This window comes from Scomber scombrus, chromosome 20 (genome assembly GCF_963691925.1).
Source record: "Scomber scombrus chromosome 20, fScoSco1.1, whole genome shotgun sequence".
NCBI classification, from domain to species: Eukaryota; Metazoa; Chordata; class Actinopteri; order Scombriformes; family Scombridae; genus Scomber; species Scomber scombrus.
Genome location: NC_084989.1, coordinates 14,262,175 through 14,269,519, shown reverse-complemented (window position 1 = coordinate 14,269,519; position 7,345 = coordinate 14,262,175).

Sequence of the window (7,345 nt, the reverse complement as noted above, 5' to 3'; positions counted from 1 at the left end):
CTAAAAATGTTTCTATGTTGTTGCCATTTCTCTTGCACATTTAACTTTATATGGTTTTCTGCAGAATTGGCCATGAGAAGGTTCAGCTCAACTCTGCTGAATAAAGAAATTTTCTCTACAGCTTCCTGAAATCTGCGTTGATCATTTGTGACATCTCCAATATTGGAAGTCAATCATGGTCCAAGTGAAGTTGGAGGTTAATCTTTTAATCTTTTGATGTTAAAAGACATTTTCTGTATTTTTCTCATTGTTAAAAAAAAATACAAGTACTTACAACTTACAAGTATTGTGTGTTTCCAAATCCTGATAGAATGTATTCCTCTGTGCTGCAGACCTATAGTGTTATCCAAAAATGATTAAAACATGTCAATGAAGCGCATTGTTGTACTGCGTGATATGTAACTTTACCCTGAAGATTGCCTAACAGAGTTTATTTGGTTGTTGTTTATACGCAGGAAGCTTCCTTTCACTATTTACCCAAGGAATATCATCCTGAGGCAAAATAGATTGGCTTTTATTTGCTTGCAAGTTGATTCTGAAGCCTGATGTTAGTCTGCAAACTATTTACTTTGGAGTTACAACAAGTATTTATTGTATTAACTAAAGTCTCAAAAGAAATCTTTCTACATGCAACTTATTTCCTAGGTGACTCTGATATTGTTAACTCGCCGCTAGCAGCTGTTGTTTGCTAGCAGATTCAATCAGACAATGTGTTAACACTGTTCAGTGGTATGAACAATGTAGCCAGATGGCAGCCCCATGTGATTAAGGTGGGAATAACTGTGGCCCCGATATCTTCCTGCCGTCAGCTGGAATTTAAAAGGTGATCATGGCAGTCAGATAGTTTGCTGTGCTCTGAGTGGAGAGAACAAGTAGAAATGGTTAGAATCTGCACAGCTTATATTTTCAGCTGATGAGATATGTAAGTAAGCGCTCCTGCTGGATCATTTAAGATTTTATACAACAGCTGCGGTGTTCCTCTCTCTGCAATCCAGTCATTTCTGAGTGTACATGCACGAATGAGAATAAGCTAGACTTCTTTTAAATGGTGTGGCTTGTGTGTCTGTGTTCGCTAGTTCTCATGTGCAGAACAGTATAAGCGGTAAGCAGTGGTCGTGGGTGGATCACCAGGCCCAAAGCGGTTTCATGTTTGCATATTCATAGACACTGGAATTCTAAATGAGGGATGAGTAAATGTGCGTTGAAGGATTTTTTCAACCTTTATTGAACTTTTTTATGAAGCATCCATTATAAACAGTATTATTACATACGGTGTGTCTTTGTATGTCCTATATTGCAACAAAAGGGGATCTTTAAAGAAAAAAATCAGCTTAAAAACATCACAGTTTCCAGTTAGTCTCCTCTATGCGGATGTGACTTTAAGCTCGACAAGCGAATCTGCTTTTGATGTTCCTTCAAATCCAAATGAAATCCTAAATCTCTGCTAAAGGCTATCTGAAGGCAAGAAGAAAGAGATCTTCATGTTTAAGAGCAAGAACCATTGGATTTCTCTCCAGTGCCATGCCATTGGTCTGACGGCCTATTATTCCGAAACCCCAATAGTTTGAAAAACTTCCCATTGGACTGACATTCTTCATCTATCCCACTTAAAAATTCACTTTCTATGCTGGTTGCTTGCTCCCTCAAAGGCTGCTGTCAACTGTCACTTCTCTGTCACCCCTTCATTCCCACATGCCCTTATTTCTTTTCACAACCCTTTTGCTTCCTTATAAGATGAAGAAAACACAATGTCCCATGGCTTTCTGTGAGTGGGGTGGCGGGGGGGGGGGAAATCTATGCACTGTGGCTTAAAGTTTCCATCATTAAGAACTAATGGGACACACCACACAGTAGCTCTGACAACACTAAGCAATCCTCAGTGTTCATGCCTGGGAGGCAAAGAAGTCAAACCTTCTGTGAATGTGATCAGTATTTAATCAAGGCCCATCAACACGTTGAGTCACACGCTCGACAACAAAACCCTCTAGGCCGTCATTATAATCAAATTCTATTGATTTCAGTCTGATTGTTAGTGATGTCACTCTTGATGTTTAGCCTCCTGTATGTGAGTGTTCAAAGACCCCCAAAAAGGCAAAAGGCCAATTATGTGGGCATGTGTACTAACATAAGGCACACAATGACATAGTCTGTGTTTTCTGATTTACACCTCTAATAAAGGCTGTGCATGAAACACCTCAGATTGCTTAATTCATGTACCCTAAATACAAATTTCTCTTCATCTAGGCACTTTAAAATGTGACACAGAGCATTTGTAATATACAAGTGAGACCATATTGCATTTTGAATTGAAAAATAATTTGTATGCAACAATAAATCAACAAAATGTATGTGTGACATGTATATGAATAGATCGCTTACAAAGGAAAGCTGTGCGAGTGGTTTGATTGAAGGCGGGGTGATCACATAAATTTCACAATCATTAAGGTTTCCTTTGTAGCACATTCTTGCTGTCTTTCAAACTAGAGTCACATAGGGTATAAATAAAAGTGGCAATCAAATATAACTAGTTTGTGAGTGTATTACAAATTACCCCTCAGGATCCTCAAGGGAATCTCATAGAGAACACCCTGGAGATATATTTCACATGTAAAACACCATTAGGAGAAGATGAATCCCTCAATCATCACTCATTGTGTACGAGGGTTTTCAAACTACTGCCTATACAAAAATAGGAAGGCATCCTTGGAGATACCTTTTGATGTAAACACTTCAGTTATAGCAAATTACATCAGACCAATTCCCTGTACTATTAAAAAGGAAGATGTTCTTTAAGAGCTACCTCTTTCTTCCTCTCACCTTCCACTTCTGCAAACAGCTCAGACCTGAAATTATGCTGAATGAGGAGCTCCTTCCCTGTTTTCTCGCACTAACCGATGACGCTCATCCGTAAAGGTCAATTCTTCCATGGCCTTTTCATCCGTCCACTGTCCTACTAAACTAAACACAACTGACCTTTCGTTTAACTCCCTGTGACCTCTAGGGTAGAAGAGCAATAAAAATGAAGAGCTTGCTTTAGTGAAACACAGAAACTACGACACGCCAGCTCATCTAGCCTTCTGTAACATTCAATGTCCTCAGGATAAACCCTTAATTAACTGAACATTTGGAGTTGCATTTTCAATTTAAGGTAATGCAGATAAAGAGTAATGCACAAAGGTTTTCCAATGTGAGAAATTATAGTCTGTCAATTCTCAGGATTTTAGCTCTGTTAGACCGCTCTGTCATCTTCAACAACTCTGAGTATTCCAAGTTCAAGTCCCTTGACACACATTTCCTCCTGTTCTGTATCCTACATAACACGAGCATATGGAAAGTATAATAAGTAAAGACAGTTTTTTTCCTCCCATTCTGTAACAATACAATTTCAAGGGGTCTTATTCCTGAATGTACTGTACATCAGTCCTAAAAACACATGACCAATTTGGTCTTGGAATTTTTACAATAATCAGGCCTTCAGGAAATGACTCACTGTACAGACGGATCATCACTCCCACAAGTTAAAGATGCCAAAATGAAAAATGCTACTGCTGTTTCCCTGGGTGTGTTATTCTGCTATTGATCAGTATGCCAAATATATGTCAGAAAAGGCAGCTTTTAAAATATTGTCTAAAAATTCTACCCATTTTTACCCATCTACCCATTGATTACTCACACTTTCTCTGATTCCAGAAATGTGAGTCTTCTCTTTGCTTGCAATGATACAAACTGAATTTCTTATGCTATTGTTGTGTTTTTTATCCATGCTAGCAACTTGGCTTTATGGACAGTGGCATATCAGTGAGTGTTTAGATGAACAGACATTCATGGAATGCCCAGAGAATGAATCCTTATGACTTTGGTGATACCCTGATTTCACCTCTCGCACCTCCATGAGGTTCACGTATGTGGTTTTGAATGAAATGTCTCAGCAACTGTTTAATGGAAAAAAAATTGGTAAAGATGTGTGTTCCCCTCAGGATGAATTATAATAACTTTTGGTGATCTCCTGACTTTTCATATCATGTCATCATTAGATCAAACTTAAAAATGTTCCAGTACTTTGGATTACGATCAAACGTCTACAAAAAAACATTCCCATCAGCCTCAGCTGTACTTTGAGTTCATATAGCTTATTAGCATAATAACATGATGAACATGGTGAACATTGTACCTACTACACATCAGCATGATAGCCTGCTAATGTGACCATTTAGCTGAAAGCACCACTCTAGCTGCTAGCATGGCTGTAGACTCTTAATTTTGTTGTTTGACCAGTTGACCATGCAGTTTAATGTTGACATCAATACACCCAATATTCAATAGGGACAAAACACTACCAGTTTCAGTGCAATATCTGTAATCCAATATTTACCTGGCCAAAATATGGGATGGGATTTGCACATGATTTAGATAGTGCCTCATTCACCACCCCATTGCTCAAGAGTGTTCAAGTTAGTGGATTGAACCTTCACCTGCAGGATTTATACCGTGCAGAACAGAGTAATGAAGCATGATAACCAGAAAAGGCTTGCACACGGCATCCAAACAGCATGCGGCTGCAGATATATTCTGCACACTTTTACAAAAAGAGAACTGCTTTTACTGGTTTCATGTCACATCCCTATAATATATACATATGACACCAGGGCAGAGAGTCATGAGATATGTTAACCAATAAGACTTTATGAGTAAGAACATTAATGAGTTATGACCTTCTCTCAATATTTCAACAGAGAACTTCAACTTATAATGCACAGAGTCATAGCCCTGGTAAAATATTCACTTGGTGCATTCAACAGAGGGAGAAGGTCCCCACTGATTTAAAACACTGTCAGCTGATGATTTATGTGTATAAATGAATCCTGAAATACATCAGGGAGGTAATAAGGCATTGACCTCCTGTTTAGCCAGCAATCATTTATAGTCAGCCTAGTGGCAAGAATCACGGCTGCTCGTTGCTGGTGGTCAAGGGTTACCATGGGGACAGAGCAGAGGATCAGGAGCTACCGAGGCAGGCGTAGCCGAGTCAGTTTTTTAATGTCCTGATCACTTCTGATTGGTTTAAATGAAGGAGAGTTTGTAAGGTGAGCTGTCAGTACGGGTTGGTTCAGGATGCGCTGTGGTTACTGTGACACCTTGTCGAATCAATGATTTAAGCTCCCAACGCATCACGGACACTTGCTTCTCAAAGTGACAAATGCTGGCACTTTCTCACTCCTGTAAAGGCTTTGGATGCTCTGCCCTGACATCACAATCACTCACTGATAAAACCTCACTCTGGCCATCATTTCCTCCATGATAACACCAGCTGCACCTCACATCGCTGTTTTTATGAGATTTTGTTGTTTTGGGAGAGCAGTAGAGCTCATTCGTTTTTCATTTTGTGCTGCCTGCCACAACAGCAGATAACAAATCCTGCTGCCATGTGAAGTGTAAGATAAATGCGACAGGCACCACTCACACGGCAAACTTGTCCAGAAGATTGGAGAGACAGAAAAGAAACTTGCCTGCCAGCCTGAATAGCAATCTGTATAATTGGTTGAAATGAGCTATGAGGGCCCACCTGCTGACAGTGCCATTCAGACCTCTTTTACATGGAAATTGTGTCCAATGTCACTCTGTTCAGCAAAGAAAGAGGCTCACAGAGGACTGTGTACATCAGCTTCTGCCTGGGACTCAAAAATGTAAAACTCTGGGATGGAAATTACCTCTTGTGCATTATCAGCCAAAGACTAATCAACAGTAAACCTGCAATGCAGAATTTTTGCATATAAATGAACATCCGTTATATTCAAGCCCTTGTCAAATGAATCTGCACAATGCTGATCAAGCCTATCACTGCCAGATACATTTATCTTTATTTTAAAGTTTTTAAGAGTTTTTTAATCTGCTGTCTGTGGCAAAATTCATATGCTGGGCAGATGAAAGCATACGGTGCACCAGACACTTCTGCCAGCCAAGCTGTTAACTTCCTGTTAGCCTTCTGCTAACTTGAATGGGGATAAAATAATTAAATTGGCTCATCTAGACTTTCCAAATGTTATTGCACCAAATACATCAAATTCTGATTGGTTGTTTGATGCTCAAGCCAATTTATCTATCAATTTACAGCCTAACAGCAGACAGAGTGACTACTGTGTAGCCTATGATGTAAGCGCATCGACAGTAATTGTGTAATTACTCCCACTGCAAGAAGGCGGAGACAAAAATCCCACAATGAAGCTATAAGTGTTATTTTAGACACATTTTCTTTATCATATAATCTCTACATTTATCCAGCAAAGAAAACACTTAATGGAACTTAATCCACACAATAACTGTGTACAACTTTGAGAAAATAGCTAGGTATTAGTGAGAATACTTGCAAAACTTCTATAAAAGCATTGTTATTCAGCAACCAATAGCAGTCTCTGTTTGTGGTTGGTGACTCTGCCAATTTAAATGTGCACTATTTAACATTTTCAAATGAACAATTGGTCAAATTACTTCTTGTTCTGTGATAGAGATCGCTCAGTTATCACAAAGCGACTAGTTTTAATCAGCTGTATGACACATTTTAGCATCTTTCAGCAATTTAACTATTTTAATTCAGTTTCACGGCTCTCATTTGCGCTCTTTTCAGTGAACAACCTCTAAAAGTCCAGCCCAGCCTAGCAGTCAAAGTTAGCAGCTGGTGAACATAGTGGATCATTTAGCAGCTAAATAGCCAGATATTTCCCCCAGGAGAACAAAACAGAGCTTAAAGATTACTGAATACTGTACTTACATTCATCACATAGCCTGAAACACACAACCAAAATGAATGTTAATGTTACTCCATGTCTGTTGTGTGTTGTCACCACAGACTGCATAAGGTGATATTAGGTCAATGTTGTTTTCACAGCTTGTTCTGCTGCCCACTACGAGTATTGTGGAAATACACAGTGCTGAAGCTGTAAAACATCTGACAACCCTCAGGTAATATTATGTACTACTCTTGCAAATTTAATTGGTATCCTTTGTTGCACTGCCAGTTTAACTACAGCTGATCAAAGTCAACTCTTAACATTACAGACAGGAGCCACACATGCCAGGGTAGTGTGGCACATTCATTCAACAAACCTCTGGCTTTGGGGATTTTATTAACTCTGTAAGGTTGGCAAAATGTATTCCCTGTAGGGAAGAGAAAAGGGAAGCTGTTGTATAAGACCCATGTATAGTTTTAATATATTATAGGAGAAATAAGTGAGTGGATCTGTTCATGTGAATCTTAATCAAATTTGCTGTGTCCTTCGCACTCTAACATCCTTCAATTATCTTTCATTTTCTACCACCCTCATTTTTCATCTAACACATCCTTGCAATG